This window comes from Tamandua tetradactyla, chromosome 6 (assembly GCF_023851605.1).
Source record: "Tamandua tetradactyla isolate mTamTet1 chromosome 6, mTamTet1.pri, whole genome shotgun sequence".
Taxonomy (NCBI): Eukaryota; Metazoa; Chordata; class Mammalia; order Pilosa; family Myrmecophagidae; genus Tamandua; species Tamandua tetradactyla.
In genome coordinates this window covers 48,092,038-48,110,958 of record NC_135332.1, presented here as the reverse complement: position 1 = coordinate 48,110,958, position 18,921 = coordinate 48,092,038, and the positions used below count along the sequence as shown (strand labels likewise).

General features: G+C 43.2%; 1 protein-coding gene and 1 long non-coding RNA gene across 2 annotated transcripts in view; one reads left to right on the top strand and one right to left on the bottom strand.

Moving 5' to 3' along the window:
• The window catches only part of LOC143687832 (acid-sensing ion channel 2-like), a 269,367-nt gene that overhangs the window by 214,598 nt on the left and 35,848 nt on the right, over positions 1–18,921 (bottom strand). The gene's annotated exons all lie outside the window — the stretch shown is intronic.
• Positions 17,030–17,876, top strand: LOC143686010 (uncharacterized). Its single transcript, XR_013176853.1, has 3 exons — positions 17,030–17,137; positions 17,587–17,674; positions 17,784–17,876. It is a non-coding gene; the product is annotated as an uncharacterized LOC143686010 (long non-coding RNA).

The following is an 18,921-nucleotide window of genomic DNA, read 5'->3' as shown; positions in this document are numbered from 1 at the left end:
CCTCCTTCCAAGTCATCATCCTGTGTGGCGGCTGGAAGGAGAAAAGTCTCTCCCAGAAAGCAGGCTGCCAGGAAGAGGGGAGATGTTTGGTGCTAGGCAACTGGTCAGGAAGCAAATCCCTCCGGAGGCTGCACCGGCGCTGCGCAGCTCAGGCCTGGAATTCTTCATCTGGATGTGAGTTTGCCGTTTAATTAGATCCCCCATCTGATCTGTGTTGTGGGAACCCAGAGGCAACCCGAGGTCATCAGTCCCTGGACTGCCGGGGGTGGGAAGCAGCTGCGGCACGGGAGGTGGGCTGTGTGTGTGGGGGTTTCCCATCTCCCATCCCTGTGGGGCCCTTGTCCTGAGTGCTCTTGTTCTCCCCACACCGCCCTCCCTCCATAACCAAGACGCACACACGACCACCTTCTCTGTCTTCGTCATGGCCAGCCTTCCCAAGGGGGGAAACATGTAGAAAACAGGACTTTGGCACTCTGGTATGTGGGGCGCTAGCCTGTTAGATATAGCACGAGCCACCATTTATGGAGCATCTACTCCACCCCGCTGGTGAGCCGTGGCGCACACGTCGTCTCATTTATCCCCCAGGGCAGCCCGGAGACAGAGGAAACATGATCTTTTATAGACCAGGAAGCCTAAAGGAGCAATTCGAAGTCACACGGCCGCTGAGTGGCAGAGCCATAGCTAACTCCAGCTTTCCCTGACTCCACTAAAACCACGCTGTGTCTCTCAGTGCCGCCCATTTTCCGAACAGATTAACTGCAGTACTGGACGCTCACTTAATAAGATTTAAGGACGTTGGTTCTTGGATAAAGTTAGAATCAGGAAAACAACACCCAAAGCGCCCTTTCTAGTTCAAGTGCGGCTGCGGCTCCCCTCTCCCATTTCCTCTCACATGCTGGGAGGGTCGTCCGTGTCACATTCAACTCTTCTCCATAAACCCCACTCCTCCCTTGTCCTTCTCTGCTATCTTACCCCAAAGGAAGGCCTGTCTCCATCCTGGGACACCTGTAACTGTGGGGAAAGCCTATGCAATTCTAGCATTTTCAGGGTGGAAGGGTCCTTTTACCACAGACAAGAGCCATCCTCATTTAGATCTTATAGTCCTACCAGTAACATGCTGGCCTCTGTCTTGTTTATTCTTTCTTAACTGGTTTGTAACCCGGGCAGGGAAGGAGCTTGCATTCATTGGACCTTAACAATCCCGTGATCTAATTCCATTTGATTTGATCCAGGGCACAGGCTCTGCAAACTGACCATGCGCACAGATAGTGGCAGCCACACGAGTTATCTAAAGAAGCAGAAGGCGCATTCCTGGGCTTTGCAACCAGGCTGGGGAGAGCTGGGAGGCACACCCAGCAGTTCTGAGCTGCCCCGACCATCGGGGACTGACCCCTTTCAATCCATATTCTAGTTGACAGTGGCCATATCCAAATGGAAATCTCAAAATATTGAAATATAATAATAAACACTCTCCACTTTAACTCTGAACTTAAACAAAATTGAATTTATTTTTCCTTCAATGAATCAGAAAGTCCTTCATGATCTTTCAGGAATTTAAGGAAATCACAGCTACCTTGGGTTGTATAGCCCAGTCCTCTCTTAATTACTTGTCAATGTAACACTGGAAGGGGGTATTATTATCTCCATTTCACTGCTTAAGAAAACTAGTTTTAGAGGATTTATGTAACTGCTCAAGAGTAAAACCAGTCCGTGTGGCTCCAAAGCCAAGTCCATCCTAGAGCACCTTGCTACCTCCATTCACGCTAAATCCTTGAGACTTTCCTGAGAGTAATCCTGTGACCTCTGAGACTCCCTATTTACAAATTCCACTTTAGCGTATAATCGCTCTCATCGACATCTATTGTCTAGCAAAGATCCAGTCTTTCATGGTTCTGTTATGTTCCCCCCACTAAAGAAACACAGTACCAGTCACAGCCTGGGGCTACTGTGCAGAAGAGGCAGGGCAGAGAACAGGAGAGCTCTTGACGAGGCGAATGCTGCAGGGTCTGCCTGCTCCCCTCCCAGCCGTACTCCCAGCCACACACCAGCCCAGCTTCCCAGAGCACCTGGTGGAACTTGCAAGAATGTGACGTCTGTCGCAGTGGTCAGATGGATTTGTTCCACTGCTCAGAGCTCTCACACATGCATGCACACACTCACCCCACACTCACACACACTTCTGCCTCCTAGGCAGAGATGACAAGCAGGAGCAGAAGAAAAGGGAAGCAGGGCTGTTCCCAGGAGACACACAGCCGATGACAGATTTTCTCAAAGCACAGCCTAAGCTGAGATTTTAAGTTGTACATTGATGGGCATCTTCTATTTAAATAGCTATGCATTTTATAATGACAGAATAAATGTAACTAGTACATCAAATCCTGATTTCATAGGTAATGTGGATGGTTTTCCATCGATAGCAATGCCTTATAGCTTTTCTGCAAACATATTGAAGTAAACAAAGTGAGTTGGCTCAAAGAAAAAGATTAAGTAAGTAATAGTACTGCGATACTTGGCAATGGTAAAGCACCTGAAGGTGGGCTGTAGGTGAACGAAACTGGGGGTCTCCTGGCTGTGAAGGTACAGTATGGGAAGGGCACTGGAGAAGACGGGTGAGGAGAAGCCTGAGGCCAGCTCCTCGGGGGCTCAGGGCTTCGAAGACAGAATGGCTTGCAGTCTGGTAGACTGAACCAAGAAAGAGAGACAGAGAGAGAGAAACTCTGCTTCACCGTGAGCAATTACGTGTGGAACAGACTTGTGTTACGTTGAGGGAATTCAAAGTACTGGAAAGATCCCTTGGGAAGAATTAAACAAATTGCCTTTGAAGAGGTGTAAGAGGTGTATATAAAAGCAGGACCCACTCCTGCTTTTATCAGATGCTTTTCTAGGGTTTAACAAAAACTTTTTTGACCTTTTAGCGCGGAAATTTTGAAACAAGCAAAAGTAGAGAGACTGGTATAAAGAATTCCATATACCCAACCCCAGCTTCTCCTTGATCATTTTTTTTTTTTTTTTTTTTTTTTTTTAAAGGAAAGACAGAGAGAAGGAAGGAAGGATAGAAGGAAGGAAGGAAGGAAGAAAGGGAAACATTTTTAAACATTTTCTTGTTTTATTGTATTCTGTTTCTCCGTTTTTGTTACATGGGCTGGGGCCGGGAATCGAACCGAGGTCCTCCGGCATAGCAGGCAAGCACTTTGCCCGCTGAGCCACCGCGGCCCGCCCTCCTTGATCATTTTTAACCCTCTAAAGAAAAGATCACTTAACTGGAGATGGGAAAACTGAGTGCTAGTCATTCTTTTACAGATAGACTGTGTGACCTTGGATAAGCTACTTAACATCTCTGAGCCTCTGTTTCCTCTTATGTAACATGAAGGGGATGGGCCAGATATTCTCTAAAGAGCCTCCTTGTCATTCATGAAAAAGCCATAAATGCATGCATCGTGCTAGGCTAGAAGTGGTACTGAGAAAATTAAGCTACTTAGGTTCTTCTACTCTTATTCCTCATATAAACTTCCCCATGGAGAAAGCCTAAAGAAGTATGGGGATATGCTAAATTATCTAGTTGGGACTGACACTCATACCAGGTTAAATACATTAAAATATCCCCTCATCTGGAATGATGAAAAAAACGGAACAAAGTCATTTTGTTGAGAAAGCTATGGCTTTGCTTTGGCAATATTTGAGGAAACTGCTTAATTGTTTTCAATTTACACTGGAAAGGTAGGTAAGGTGACGATCCCATGGACTTGAGAAAACCATGTGCACAGCCAGACAGGAAAATGAGACCCCTGGGGAGCCCCTGAAATCCTGATTTACATGATCGGGTTGTCTTTGCCGGTCAAATTAATTAGATCATTGTTTACATGAGCTAATGTGCATGTTAAGTGCTGAACACAGAGCCTGACGTGATATATATTACACATGATTTTTCTGATTTCTATTTTCCACGCAGATGTTTAACTAAAAGATTTCAGTACATACCTGCAAAACTCAGACACAATCAGCTTTGGTTACAAAGGAGCAAACAAGAGCACTATAATCTCCTTTGTGGGAATAATCCATCCTAGTGAGCAGCACCCAGGGAGGACTCGACAGCACCTCAGCACTCACGCGGGTTTTGCAAGCGGGGTCTTGCTCCATGCACGGCCCTAAGCCTTGATGAAAAGCAGTGGTCCCGCCGCTGCCTTCGTCCTCCTCACCGGTTCAGCACCCCTGCTGGGGCGAGAGTGCCACAGAAAGGAACAAGGTGCTGCACGGCGGTGGCAAGAAGGAGCAGAAAGAAAACAGGGTAGGGAGTGGCTGTGCCGAGTTCTGGTCTTGACTTTGTACCGTGGAGTCCTGGGCAAATCCCTTTTCCCAGTGCTCTTGGCCTCATCCATATAACAAAAGGGCTGCATCGGGTTATATGGGGACATTTTTCTCATTAGCATTGTCTATTGTACAATATTTGTCACCTACTATATTGATAGAGATTATCATATCATAACTATAACATATACATACTTAAAATCCCATACATTTTTTTTTAAGTTACATCGGGGCGTTTTTTTTTTTTTTCTTTGTTAGAGAAGCTGTGGGTTACAGACCAATCACACATGAAATACAGGATTCCCATTTACCACCTGTGCTGGTTTGAAATGATGTATGTACCCTAGAAAAGCCATGTTTTAATCCTAATCCCATTTTGTAAAGTCAGCCATTTCTTCTAATCCCTATTCAGCATCGTATGCGTGAAACTGTGATTAGATCATCCCCCGGAGATGTGATTTAATCAAGAGTGGTTGTTAAACTGGATTAGGTGGAGGCATTTCTCCATCCATTTGGGTGGGTCATGATTACTTTACTGGAATCCTATAAAAGAGGAAACATTTTGGAGAATGAGAGAGATTCAGAGAGAGCAGAACGACATAGCCATGAGAAGCAGAGAGTCCATCAGCTAGCGACCTTTGGAAATGAAGAAGGAAAACGCCTCCTGGGAAGCTTCGCCAAGGGAAGCCAGGAGAGAAAGCTAGCAGATGATGCTGTGTTAGCTACGTGCCTTTCCAGATGAGAGAGAAACCCTAACCTTGTTCACCATGTGCCTTCTCACTTGAGAGAGAAACTCTGAACTTCATTTGCCTTCTTGAACCAAGGTATCTTTCCCCGGATGCCTTTGACTGGACATTTCTATAGACTTGTTTTCATTGGGACACTTTCTCAGCCTTAGAACTGTAAACTAACAATTTATTAAATTCCCCTTTTAAAAAGCCACTCCGTTCCTGGTATATTGCATTACAGCAGCTAGCAAACTAGAACACCATCGATTATTAACACTTAGCATTGGTAAGGAACATCTGTTGCAATTGCTGATAGCACATTTTTATGATACCTATAGTCCATGGTTCAACTTAGGGCTCAGTGTCTGTGCAGTGCAATTCAACACTGGGTTTTTAGTCTTGAGATTATCACTCAGTAATTGCATCCTCTTGAAGAACTGAGTTTGCTGTGACAGAGTTTTTCTCATGCATCTCAATTCCTCCCCCCACAAAGCTGCTCCAGAGAAGAGAAATACTGCCACACAAGAGGGGTCAAGTCCTATGAACAAAATACCTGTTCCAGGAGTCATTTGCATTAGTCCCCACCTGATCTAAAACTCAGGTTAGAGAGAAAGAGGATGATGCTAAAATAGTAGCCTCTAAGGTGAGACTGAGTCTGACAAACCCAAGTTAAAATTCCAGCTCTACCGTGGATCACTTGCAAGACCACAGGCAGCTCCCAGCAGTCATCTGAGGAAGAAAATAAATGGGCAGTGGGAGGAAGAAAAGGCCTTTGTGAAGGATTTAGGGCTAGCACACAGCAACTTCCCCAAACCCTTAGTTTCCTTTCTCGTCTGACTCTGCTAAAGCTAACAAAACTATTCTCTCAATGAAGTTGCAAACTTCTGTAGAAGACAGATCATGGAAAATGGCTCTTTTCTAAGTATCTCAGTAAGAACTTTACTCTTTAAACATGAATCTGTAGTGCCTTGCAAAATAAATTACAGTTAGAGCCACGTAAACGTTTGTTTTAATAAACAAAGCATTTTCGTGGCTTAGATTTTAAATCACATACAGAGAAGGAAAACATCTAGGCTCAGAGGCATTAACAGTGAAGTTACTATAGCTGGAACGAATGCATGCCCCACACAAGTTTTATACGTAAAGATAGAATAGACACATGACTCTCTAGACTAGATTACAAGAGCTAGAGAAGAGTGGAAGTTTGGGGGAAGTTTATGCAGCCACCAACCAATTCCTGCACTTTCATGCTGCAGAATGAACTGAGAGTTGCATTGCCTTTTCTTCTTTTTTTTTTTTTTAACTTTTTTTATTGTATAGTATAACATATATATAAAGCAAAGAAATAAAAAAGCAATAGTTTCCAAAGCACTCTTCAAAAAGTGGTTACAGGACAGATCCCAGAGTTTGTCATGGGCTATCATACTACCCTCTCAGATTTTTCCTTCTATCTGCTCCAGAAAATAGGATGCTAGAGGGTTTAATACTTTTTAGCATCACAATCAACTTTTTTTCCTTCTTTTTTGTGAACAATAACGTATATACAAAAAAGCTAAAAATTTTAAAGCATAGCACCACAGTTAGTGGTAGAACATAATCAGTCTTTGACATGGGTCACAATTTCACAATTTTGGGTTTTAATGCTAGCTGCTCTAGAATACTGGAGACTAAAAGAGATATCAATTTAATGATTCAGCATTCATATTCATTTGTTAAGTCCTATCTTCTATATATAATTCCACCATCATCTTTGATCTTTCCATACCTCTCTTTGGGGTTGTTTGGGCTACGGCAATTCTAAATTTTTTATATTGGAAGGGTCTCTCACTAATATGGGGTGGGGAGATGGAACTATCTGATGTTCTGGAGAGGCTGGGCTAGGTTTCAGGACTTATCTGGACCAGGGACCCATCTGGAGGTTGTAGGTTTCTGTCAAGTTACTCTAGGGCATGGAACCCTTGTGGAATCTTATCTATTACCCTAGGCGTTCTTTAGGATTGGCTGGAATGGTCTTGGTTGGGGGTTGGCAGGTTATGATAGGTAGCAAGGTCTACCTGAAGCTTGTGTAAGGGCAACCTCCAGAGTAGCCTCTCTGGAGGCTCTATTTGAACTCTTTCTGTCACTGATGCTTTATTAATTACACTTCTTTCCCCTCTTTTGGTAAAGATGTAATTGTCGATCCCACGGTACCAGGTCTGGATTCATCCCTGGGAGTACTCTCCCATGTGACCAGGGAGACTTTCACCCCTGGATGTCATGTCCCACGTAGAGGGAGGGCAATGATTTCACTTGCAGAATTGGGCTTAGAGATACTGAGGCCACAACTGAGCAACAACAGAGGTCCTCCAGAAGTAACTCTTAGGCATGCCTATAGGTAGTCTAAGCTTCTCTGCTACCTAAATAATCTTCACAAGAGTAAGCCTCATGATCAAGGTCATGGCCTATTGATTTGGGTATCCCTAAAGTTTGAAACAGTATCAGGGGATTCCCTGATGCTAAGGTTTAATAGTTCTGTAGTCTTTCTCCCCTCCCTCAGGGGACTTGGCCAATACTTTTTGATTATCTGTTTAAAATACTCTAGGATGTTTCCAGGCATTACAATAATCTATATGGGATTAAAGGACCTCTTTCTTATTCTGTACTGTGTTTCAGTTGTTCAAATGAGCTATACAGATAGGTTGAATTAGATTATGCACTAAGGAAAATTTCAGTTCCAGATCAAATAAACCTGTCTTCCATTGGTCTCAAAAAGTATGTGTGGTTCTAAAATATAGACACTGTCTTCCTTAACCCCTATGTTCTGAACTACTTTAACTCCAACCTGTTCAGTTTCATTCTTATCTCTAAATATCAGGTTATATACATAAAACAGCCTCTCAAAATTCAGAAATAATAATCACCACTCTGTACCTAATGTGTCTGCTCTAAAAGCTTACAATCTAGGCTGCTGTTTTCTTATAAGCATTTTCCAAAGGTGACCACACCATTGTTGCTTTTTTGTTCCTGGCTTATTTTGTCTCATCAAATGTCCCACATGTTCATTCACATCGTTGCATGCCTCATGACATTGTTCCTTTTTGTAGCAGCACAGCCTTTGTTCATAGGTATACACCATCGTTCACCAATCTACTTCTCCGACAGTGCATCCTTCAGCCACCGGTATTTACCGGGCATCGTGCAAAGGGTCCAAAGTCCACAGTACATGAACATTCTCAATTTTAGATAATTTCATTGTTCCCAGGAGGCAGAAAACCAATAAACACACCCTCACCAAATAGAAAATCTAAACCTCCTCTTAACTCTTGTCCCTTACCCCATTATTTATCTCTGCTGTTGCTGTGGTATTGCTGATGATTTTCTTTTGAACATAGCTCATAGCATGCAACAGCAGTTTCCCCCCTGTACCCTGGACTTAAACACTCTTTATACAAGAATCATATCTTTGAAGTAATTCTTATGAGAACTCATTCATATTTCTAGAGTGAGTCAGTGGAACACGTAGGTCTATACAACTCCTTCAATCTTGTTCATCTTCAATATGGTAATATTACTTCTAGGCCCACTAGAGAATTACCTTCACTCCTACCTATTCCCTTTCATTGGAGTTCAACCTCATTAGCTAATGGTCCACTCATCTCTAGCTTCTATGTATCTCTAAGTCCCCTATATTCTGTATTATATGCCTATGATTATACTTTTATGCTGGTCATAAAAGTGGAATCATACAGTATCTGTGTTTTTGTGTCTGGCTAATTTCGCTCAGCATTATGTCCTCACAGCTCATCCATCTTGGCAAGTGCTTCAGGATGTTGTTTTGCCTTATTGCTGCAGTATATACCATATTTTGTTGATTCACTTGTCTGTTGATGGGCATTTGGTTTGTTTACATCTTTTGGCAATTGTGAATAATGCTGCTATGAACATCAGTGTGCAAATGTCTGTTTGTGTCATTGCTTTCAGCTCTTCTGAGTATATACCAAATAGTGCTATTGCTGGGTCAAAGGGCAACTCGATATTTAGTTTCCTAAGGAACCGCCAAACAGTCTTCCATAGTGGCTGCACCGTTATCCATTCTCACCAACAGTGCATAAATGTCCCAGTTTCTCCACATCCTCTCCAATATTTATGGTTTCCTGTTTGTTTAATAGCAACATTCTTATAGGTGTGAGGTGATATCTCATTGTAGTCTTGATCTGCATTTCCCTTATGGCCAAGGAAAGTAAACATCTCTTCATGTGCTTTGTGCCATCTGCATTTGCTCTTCAGAAAAATGCCTTGTTCATTCTTGAAGATGAACAAGATTGAAAGGAGTTGTATAGACCCTACGTGTCCCACTCACTCACACTAGAAATACGAAGGGGTTCTCATAAGAATTACTTTAGCCCATTATATAACTGGATTGTTTGTTCTTTTGTTGTTGAGTTGTACGATTTCTTTGTGTATACAGGAAATCAAACCTTTATCTGATAGGTGATTTCCAAATATTTTCTCCCATTGACTTGGCTGTCTCTTCACCTTTTTGACAGTCTTTTGAGATGCAGAAGCATTTGATTTTGAGGAGTTCCCATTTATCTATTTTTTCTTTTGTTGCTTGTGCTTTGGGTGTAAATTTTAGGAATCTACCTCCTATTACTAAGTCTTGAAGATGTTTCCCTACATTTTCTTCTAGAAGCTTCATGGTGCTAGTTCTTATATTTAGGTGTTTGATTCACTTTGAGTTAATTTTTGCGTAGGGTGTAAGATAGGGGTCCTCTTTCATTCTCTTGGCTACTGATATCCAGTTCTTCCATGCCCAATTATTGAAAAGACTATTTTGTCCCAGTTCAGAGGGAGAATTGTATTATTTTCAAATGAACTAGAGGTAGGGTCCTGATCATTTTAAGTGAAACTTTTCCAACTGTTAACAATTAGGCTAAGCACATTCACGACAGAAGGATATTCCACTGATACGTGCATAACAATATTAGAACAGCAAAGAGGAGGTTACATAGATAATCTTGGTTCTTCAAATATTCAGAAACGTCCATATCATAGCAGCAGAGGAGTGGAATGAATTCCACCTCCCAAAGGCTTAGTCCAGAAACCTCCTGTTGGCATCTGCACCAAACAAGGCTCCCCGTACTTCTGGCATCATCTGCTGGGCTATGAGACCCAGCCGGCTTTCTAGGGTGTGAGAAAGCTTTATTTTATGATCTTCGTTACAGATTTCACACCACCAGCTATATCCTCAGGCAAGTAAGTCTCCTGATCAATTTCGATGTCAACATCTTTTTTGGTCGCAATTTTGTACATAGGAATTGATTTTTGGGCCACAGCCTTAATTAGAGGGAAATCCTGCTTCCTGCACCGAATAATCATTTGGGGCTCCCTCCAGGGGCTCCAGGAGAGAATCCATTTCTTGCCTCTTCCAGCTTCTGGTGGCTGCCAGCACTCCCTGGCTGTGGCCACGTTCCTCCATTCCCTCCCTCTATTGCCCTCCCCTCTGCGTGGGAGTCAAATCTCCCTCTGCCTCTCATAAGGAGACTTATAAGATTCTTTAACTTAATCACATCTGCAAAGACCCTTTTTCCAGATAAGGTAATGCTTACAGGTTCCCGAGTCTGGAACCTGATATCTTTGGGGGTCATGATTCTATCTACCACAGGGTTAGAAGAAGAGCCTCTTGAAGGGTTTTTGGAGCAAGAGGGGTTGATGGTTTAGATCCGATGGTGAGAAGTAGTTGGATTCTTGGTATATTTTGAAGGTAGAGACACCAAGATTTCCTGAAAGATTGGAGGCAGGATGTGAGAGAAAGAGAGAGGCCAAGACTGACTGCAAGGTTTTTCAGTTGGACAAGTGGTGGGAGGAAGGGGTCTTACTGAGATACAGGAGATTGTGGGTGGAGGAGGATTCCAGGGGTAAGAACAGGAGTTCAGTTTTAGAAAAGTCAGGTGTTAGATGTCCTAAATGTCTCCAGAGTGGTGTTGAGCAGGTTGTTGGGTAGAAGAGACTGGTAAGTGGGGGAGAGGTTTGGGCTGGAGGTCATAGACTTAGATGAGGTCAGCAAGGGAAGAGGCAGAAAGAGCGAGGAGGATAAGGACTGAGACCCCAGGTCCTCCAACACTGGGCAGAGAGAAGGGAGCAGAGGAGACATGGTGAAGGAGGCTGAGGAGTGTCAAAAGAAGGATGAAGACAGGGTCTTGTCCTGGAACCCAAGTGAAGAAAGTACATCAAAGGTACAGTTCATATCTACATGGAATCTTGAATAGGGAGTGAGATCTTGTTGGCTTGTTAGGGTTAGTGTATGCCCCGACACATGCCAGAGTAATTTGGGCAGAGAATATAAAAGTATTTGCAAAACTCCCTGGAGGGACTAGGGAGAAAGGAAGAAATATTAAACTTCCCCACCTGGGGAATTCCTGATATTCTCTCAAGCATTGGGAACCACCAATTTGATGGGACAGACCCTCGATCTTGGGGTTTGCCCTTATGAGACGTATTCCTGCAAAGGAGAAGATAAGCTTACTTATAATTATGCCTAAGAGTCATCCCAAGAGAACCTCTTGTGTTGCTCAGATGTGGCCTCTCTCTCTAAGCCAACTCGGCAGGTGAACTCACTGCCTTCCCCTCTACATGGGACATGACTTCCAGGGGCACAAATCTCCCTGGCAACATGGAACATAACTCCTAGGGATACACTGGGACCTGGCATCATGGGACCGAGAAAGCCTTCTTGACTAAAAGGGGGAAGAGAAAAATGAGACAAAATAAAATTTCAGTGGCTGAGAGATTTCAAACAGATTTGAGAGGTTATCTTGGAGGTTATTGTGATGCATTACATAAATATCTCTTTTTAGTTTTTGGTGTATTGGAGTGGCTAGATGGAAATACCTGAAATTATGGAATTGTATTTCAGTAGCCTCAATTCTTGAGGCTGACTATATAACTATAGAGCTTTTACAGTGTGACTGTGTGATTATGAAAACCTTATGTCTGATACTCCTTTTATCCAGGGCATGGACAGATAAGCAAAAAAATAAGGACAAAAAAGAAGTAACAAGAGGGGTGAGAATAAGGGATAAAAAATTGTGTAGATTGCAATGCTAGAGGTCAATGAGAGGGAGGTGCAAGCGGTATGATGTATATATTTTTTCTTTTTCATTTTTCTGGAGTGATACAAATGTCCTAAAAATGATCATAGTGATGAAAACACAGCTATGTAATGATATTGTGAGCCACTCATTGTACACTTTGGATGGACTGTATGGTGCATGATGATATCTAAATAAAAACATTTTTTAAAAACAACCTATCCTCAGCTACACTCCGAATAGGCCCCCAAACCAGTTCCACCCTCAGCCTTCCCATCTGGCAGCTGAAGGGGAATCTGTCCTTCCAGTTATCAGGATAAAAATCTTGGAGTCACTCCTCTCATTCTCTCAGGTCTCACATCTAACTCAACAAACCCATCAGGAAATACAGTTAAAACATACCCCAGAATCCTGTTGATGACACTAAGTTCTTTCTTAGACACAAAATTCTATTATGCTTGGAATTTGCTTCAAAATAATGAGGAACTCCTACATATATATCCAAGAGAAGTGAAAACACACATTCACATACAAATGCTGATAGTGGCATTACTTTTAATGGCCAAAGAGTAGAAACAACCCATATGACCCTCAAATGACCAATGGATAAACAAAATCAGTACATCCAGACAATGGACTATTATTCAGTCATAAAAAAGGATTGAAGTACTGATACATGCAACGCATCAGAGAACTTGAAAAAGTTACACTAAGTGAGAGAGGCCAGATGCAAAAGACCACAGGCTGTACGATTCCATTTATGTGAGATATTCATAATAGGCAAATATATAGGTGCAGAAAGGAAATCAGTAGTGTCCAGGGGCAGGGGGGAAGGAGGTAAAAATTGAGGAATGATGATGAAAGGTTATGGGACTTCTTTTTTTGGAGACATGAAAACATTCTGGAATTAGATAGTGGTAGTGGTTATACAATTCTGTGAAAGAACTAAAACCCATAAAATTGTACACTTTAAATGGGTGAAACATGTGGTATGTGAATTATATCTCAGCAAAGCTGCTTTTAAAAATAATAGCGGGAGGAAGTTGGGTGGAGGATTATAAAGTAAACAAGTTTGGCCACAAGTGGGTGACTGTTGAAGCTGGGTGATAGGTGCATGGACTTCCTAACTATTCTCTTTACTGTTGTACATCTGTGCAATTTTTCATAACAAAATGCTCAAGGCAAAAAAAAAAGGGGGGGGGTGGGGAGTATAATAACGCCTCTAAATGAAGATAAAAATCTTAGCAGAGGCTGAGGCTTCTGCCTTCTACCCTGCATTCCTCCCTTAGTCCACTCTCGCTCCAGTGGGAACATCTGGAGTAGGTGGCTTCTCTCTCAGGACACAGCTGCCCAGGCCCCTTGCAACCCCCAATGCAAAACACTGGCTGCATCAACTTAAATTCTGCGAAAGGCAAGGTAGGCTGTGACACTATTTCCTCTGCATCAGCCAATATAGGGAAGCACCTGAACAGCCCAGCCTGTCTGAACATGATTAATGGGCCATAGGCTGACCTACTGGCCTGCCAGCCCTAGCTGAGGAGGTGGGGTAATTGCAAGACTAGATGGTGATCTCAGAAAACAGTGAGTGAGGTCGACCGGAAATGGAGGAGGGGTCTGAGTGAGCAGTCCAGGAGACTAGGAAACCAAAAGGCCATTGGGAATCAGGGCTTCTTGGAGTCAGACACCCCTAGGAAACCATCCTGCGTTGACACTTGCTAGCTGTATGATCTTAGGCAAACTACCTATCCTTTCTGAGCCTCAGTTTCCTTAGTTGTGTAACGGCGATACGGCTATTGACTGCCCAGAGCTGTGGTGGGAAAGAGACAAGTTACTGTGTTTAAGCTGCTAGGTACCTTCTAGGTGCTTAAAGAATTTCAGTGTTCTTCCTCTGGCCTCAACTTGAAAGTCCTCGAGGTGGTCCGGACATCACACTCACCCAAAGCCATTTCGAGGAGCCAGGGGGTGCAGGCAACCAGGCAGTCCATGGAGTTGGAAGCCAGAGACAGGGGTGTTCTTCAAGTTTGGCCGGTGGGCTCCTTGTCGGAATTCCAAAGCCCAGCCAGGTGCTGCCCGGCCATCTGACCGATGCACGTCCAGCAGGGCCACGTGAGGTCGTGTCGATGGGTCACAGCAAACACTGCCTCTAGGCCCAAAGATCATTCTCGGTAGTCTTGGAAGAGGCCAGGGCCACTAGTCTTGGCTGCTAGTCCCATCGCGCTTGGCACATTTGCTGGCTATTCTCAGGCAGATCACTGCTCTTCTTTAAGATTCATATTTTTGATTTGGAAGGTGAGGGGGTTTGAACTACCTGTTAATTTTCACATTTTTGTTTTATAGCAGCAGAACGTTTTTATTTCAAAAAAAACCTTGTATGGTATCCTGAGATTTAAACCAGATGAACAATGCCCTGGTAAAATGGGGGTGGGAGACCTAAGTCCCGCTGGGCTCTGAAGCCTCCTTGCCCCTCACAAGGACCCCAGGGCACCTCCATGGAATCCTACAGCTCCAAAGAACACACTTGGAAAAATTCTGTCTAAAGGCAAAAATGGCTAGTGCCTCTGAGCTTAACACCCTACGTAACTGGAGTTAGATGAATTGATGCTGATGACTATGTTTTTCAAATGGTTATGTATATTTGTGTGTATACTTTATTCCCATTTTTAACCTGCAGAGAGCAAGCCGAATTCTTAATGTTTCATGCCTCCTTTTATTTTCCTGATGTCAAATTTGCTGCGCAGTTAAATTTTAAAAAAAGAATTGACTTAGTATTGGTCATAGATTAAAAATGCTTTGACTATGAGAGAGAAAAAGATCAGATTCTGGATTCTCACAGATGGCTTTTTCTCATGGTCAACGTACAATTTTAAAAAGCAGGTTCTGAGTTTCCCCCCAGTTAGGGCAAATGCTGTTTTTCAATAATCCGGGGAGGAAGAAAGTTCAACCAGTTTTAATTGAGCACCTACTATGCGCCATGTGCTATTTTACATCTGACTTTAGTTAATTCTTAGATCAATGCTATGAGGGTGCAAGTGTCATTGTTCCTACTTTACATGTGGAGAAACTGAGGCTCAGAGAGGTGAAATTAGTTACCTAACGTTACACAGCTACTGCGTCATAGACTCAAGATTCAAACTGAGATATGTTTGCAAAGACTGTTCCTGCCCACCCATGTTTTTTCTAAGAGCAAAATGTACCTCCACATTTAGTGGGGAGGTACTAAATTGTATTTGAAGCAATCCCTTTTATGGATCGGCAAGTTCTTGGTTTGGCATCAGCTTCCCTATGTTACCAACATGCATTCACATGAACCCTGTGAGGTAAAAAGGCCAGCTACTATCTAGCCCATTTTTCAGATAGGAAAACTGAGGCTTGGAAAGAGGACGTGACTTGTCTGGGGTCACACGGAACCTGGGAAGAACTGGGGCTCTGCTATTCACTTCTGAACCTCTTCCCAATCAAGAGCCATGAACCATGGGGTTGGCTGACCTGGGGAGTTCACGCCCCCTTCTTTAGCAGAGCTCATTTTGTTTCCAAACTGCACCAAATTCTTTCATCATTGCAGGCTTTTCATTTATTAGGCATTCAATTTCTCTTCCGTTCATCGTTTATTTGCTCCTGCTCTTCATTTTTTAGGAGGTGAAGGAAATGTAAATTAGCAAGTGAATGTCATGCATAACACAGCTGGCCCTGCTACCCACAGCCTTTGTTAGCGTCTGCTCTGTGCCAGGACAAAGCGGCCTGACGGTTACGGATCTGTGATACCTATAATACACCTGGCCAGGTGTGTCGATGCAGAGCAAGCCTGGAGACCACAGTTCCTGCCAATGGCTGCTGGGAAAGGACAAAGTGTGCTTTGGTTTGGACTGCCAGCCCCGGGCTAGTAGGCTGGCTACGGGCTTCAGCGTTGTTTGCCCTGAACCAGGGCAGAGTCCCGCCATGGCAGCACGGATATTCCAGTGCCATCCAAACAGAGTAGCCCAGTGGGGCCCCTCTTCCTGGGCCTTAGCTTCTGAACTGCCTCATCTAGTGCGCCCCTTACCCTTGACTCGGTTTCTTGGCTCTCCTAGCTGGAGCTTTGCTGCTCTCTCTTCTCTTTTGCCTTTTTGCCCGTGATCTTTGGTTGGTTACTTGTTCTCTTTCCTTCATCTAAGAACTTGATCCTTTTTTGGCTCCACATCTTTCCCCCATTTTAACAACACACACTCATGCCTGCCTTGATCTACTGAGGACCGCCCCACCTATCGATGGTCTGCCTCTACTAGGGCGGGCTTGTTCTCGTGGGGGGTCCAGATCTATCTGAGGGTGAAATGTAAGCACACATTCCCACGCTGAGCTCCAGGAGAAATAACAGTCGCCATTCGTTGCATGTCAGATGCTATGGAAAGTACTTTTGTTTGCTAATTGTTATCTCATTTAGCACTCACAATCCTATGACATAGTTATATCTCATATCATATATATATTCCAATTTTACAGTTGAGGAAACGGGAATTTAGAAAGTCTAATTAAATAGTAAACTGTGTAGTTCCCAAGACTACACAGTTCATGAGAGACAGAACTGGGATTCAAACACAGATCCACATGGTTTTAAGTACACACAATATTGTCCCCCAATCAGTATAATTAGCTTCAAGAACTCAAAACTAAACCAATATATGACTGTGGGTTTTAGCTGGAATTTAATCATGAGTTTTACCTAGACACAGGTATGTATGGGACACACACACACACACCCCCCCACACACACAAAGAGACACCACCCCTCATTTGTATCTTTGGGAGTTATATGAAATAGACCAGAGATGAAAATGAAATATTACCATCAGGGCAGAATTATGAATGCCTCATTCCACTTCTAAACAGTTAGGGTTGATGGATTTCTTGCATTTCTCTTTCTTTTCTGTTTTCATTCATTACCATAGATATTTACAAGGAGGAAAAAGAACTTTTCTGCCCCTGCAGTATCAGTTGGCATTTGCTGGCAAACACAGTCCTCTCTGGATGGCCCCACCAGCCAGGCAGCTTCAGGATGAGGTGAGGTGCAGCTGGGGGAAGATGTGGGGGACCAGGTGGCCACTGACCCCTGAGACTTTGGTTTTCAATGAAGTGAGGAACGTGAGCATCTAACTAAAAAGAAGATATTTTAAATAAATGAGATGTCTAGGCCCTTCTGCTTGCAGAGCCTTGGGTTCCCCAGCTACAGAACAGGGAGGTGGACCTGACCTCTGCGGGCGCCCAGCCCTGGGATGACCAGCAGGATGGAGATAATTAGTGAGGACGGGTCCTCAAACTCCCCTATGGTCCGTACGGTTAAACCACCTGTTGGGTTCCATTGTTATGTGAGTTCCTAGACTTCTGTTTCCTCTGAATTTAGGTTTTCCAAGCTATAGGTCATGGAGAGTAGCATAGGAGAGAGGAACAGATTCCTCGGTGTGAGTTTTCCAAAACCATTTCCATCACATTGTTAATGGTTCTGCTCACAGGTGTGCTGGGGCTTGGAGGCAACATCCGTCAGCTGAGGACATCACAAGTGCCAAAAAGACTCGGCAACTGTTCCAGAAGTACCACTAGGTAGCGGGTGAGGGAGGGCCTGGTGGGTTTTTAGGACATGAGCTTAAAGTGGTTGCAGACCATTGGTCCAGGAATTTCTGTCGACCCTATGCCTCCTCTCTGCCTACAGCTGCACCTCCCCCAGCCCTGCCTCCACATTGTCACCTGGAGATCATCCTAAAATGCAAATCTGAAACATGAGCATGCCATCTTCTCTTTCCTTCCTGTATTAAAATCCTTTAAGCCATCTCCTTTGTCTTCAGGATAAAAATGCAAGTCCCTTAATCTGGCTGAAATCTTTCCATGAGCTGGCTCTTGTCCACCTTTCTCGATCCAGCTATGTTCCAGCATCATCCAATGCGAGCTTTGAATGCACCTTGTGCTATCTTCTCTACCTAGTACACCTATTTTCCCCTTCTGCTCTACCTAGTTAACTTCTACTCATCCTTCAGGGCTTTATCACTTCCTTCAGGAAGCCTTCTCTGATTGTCCCTCCCACATCAGAGACATGACAAACCTAACTGAACTTAATTTTTAACGTTTATTTTAAGCTTCCTGTTTGAAAAGAATATTTAATACATGGGGATAATGCTTGTATTATAACAATAAGTCAGAAGACCAGGATACAAGAAAGCACACAAAATGACATTATTTTTGTTAACTAACCCTGGCACAGACACACACACTGACATGTGCATGGGTACACAACAAACAGATTGCAAGGAGATGTACTAGAGGAGGTACCATTGGTGAGGGATAATGGTTGGCTTTATTTCCTTTTTCTATATTTATAAATTTTCTGCATTTTATATAACAAGTTGGGTTATTTTAATAATTTACACAAAATGCTATCTAGAAAAGAAACAGGTTTACTAAACATTATGCGTGGTTGTAAAGGAATAAGAAGGGAGGATTTCCATGACATGTGATAAAGTAAAAAGAGCAAGCTTTAGACTAATGTGTAGTTTTTGGCTAAAAACACACGAACCACATCCCCTATAGAGAGAATATATGCTTATATATGATGTGTCCACAAGGAGTGAGCCATGGAAGGATTCACGTAGGGCTGACAACATTGATCATCGCAGTTTTAAAGGGGGTTGGTGGGGCTGGCAGGTAATTCACTTTGCCTTTATTGATCTTTGTAGTGTTTAGTTTCACTTCATGCCATAAGCATGTAACACTATTGTAATTTAAAAAAATCGAATAGAGAACAAAAGATTCTAAATACCAGGGTGGACTAAGGTGCTTAAAATTAATAAGATTTT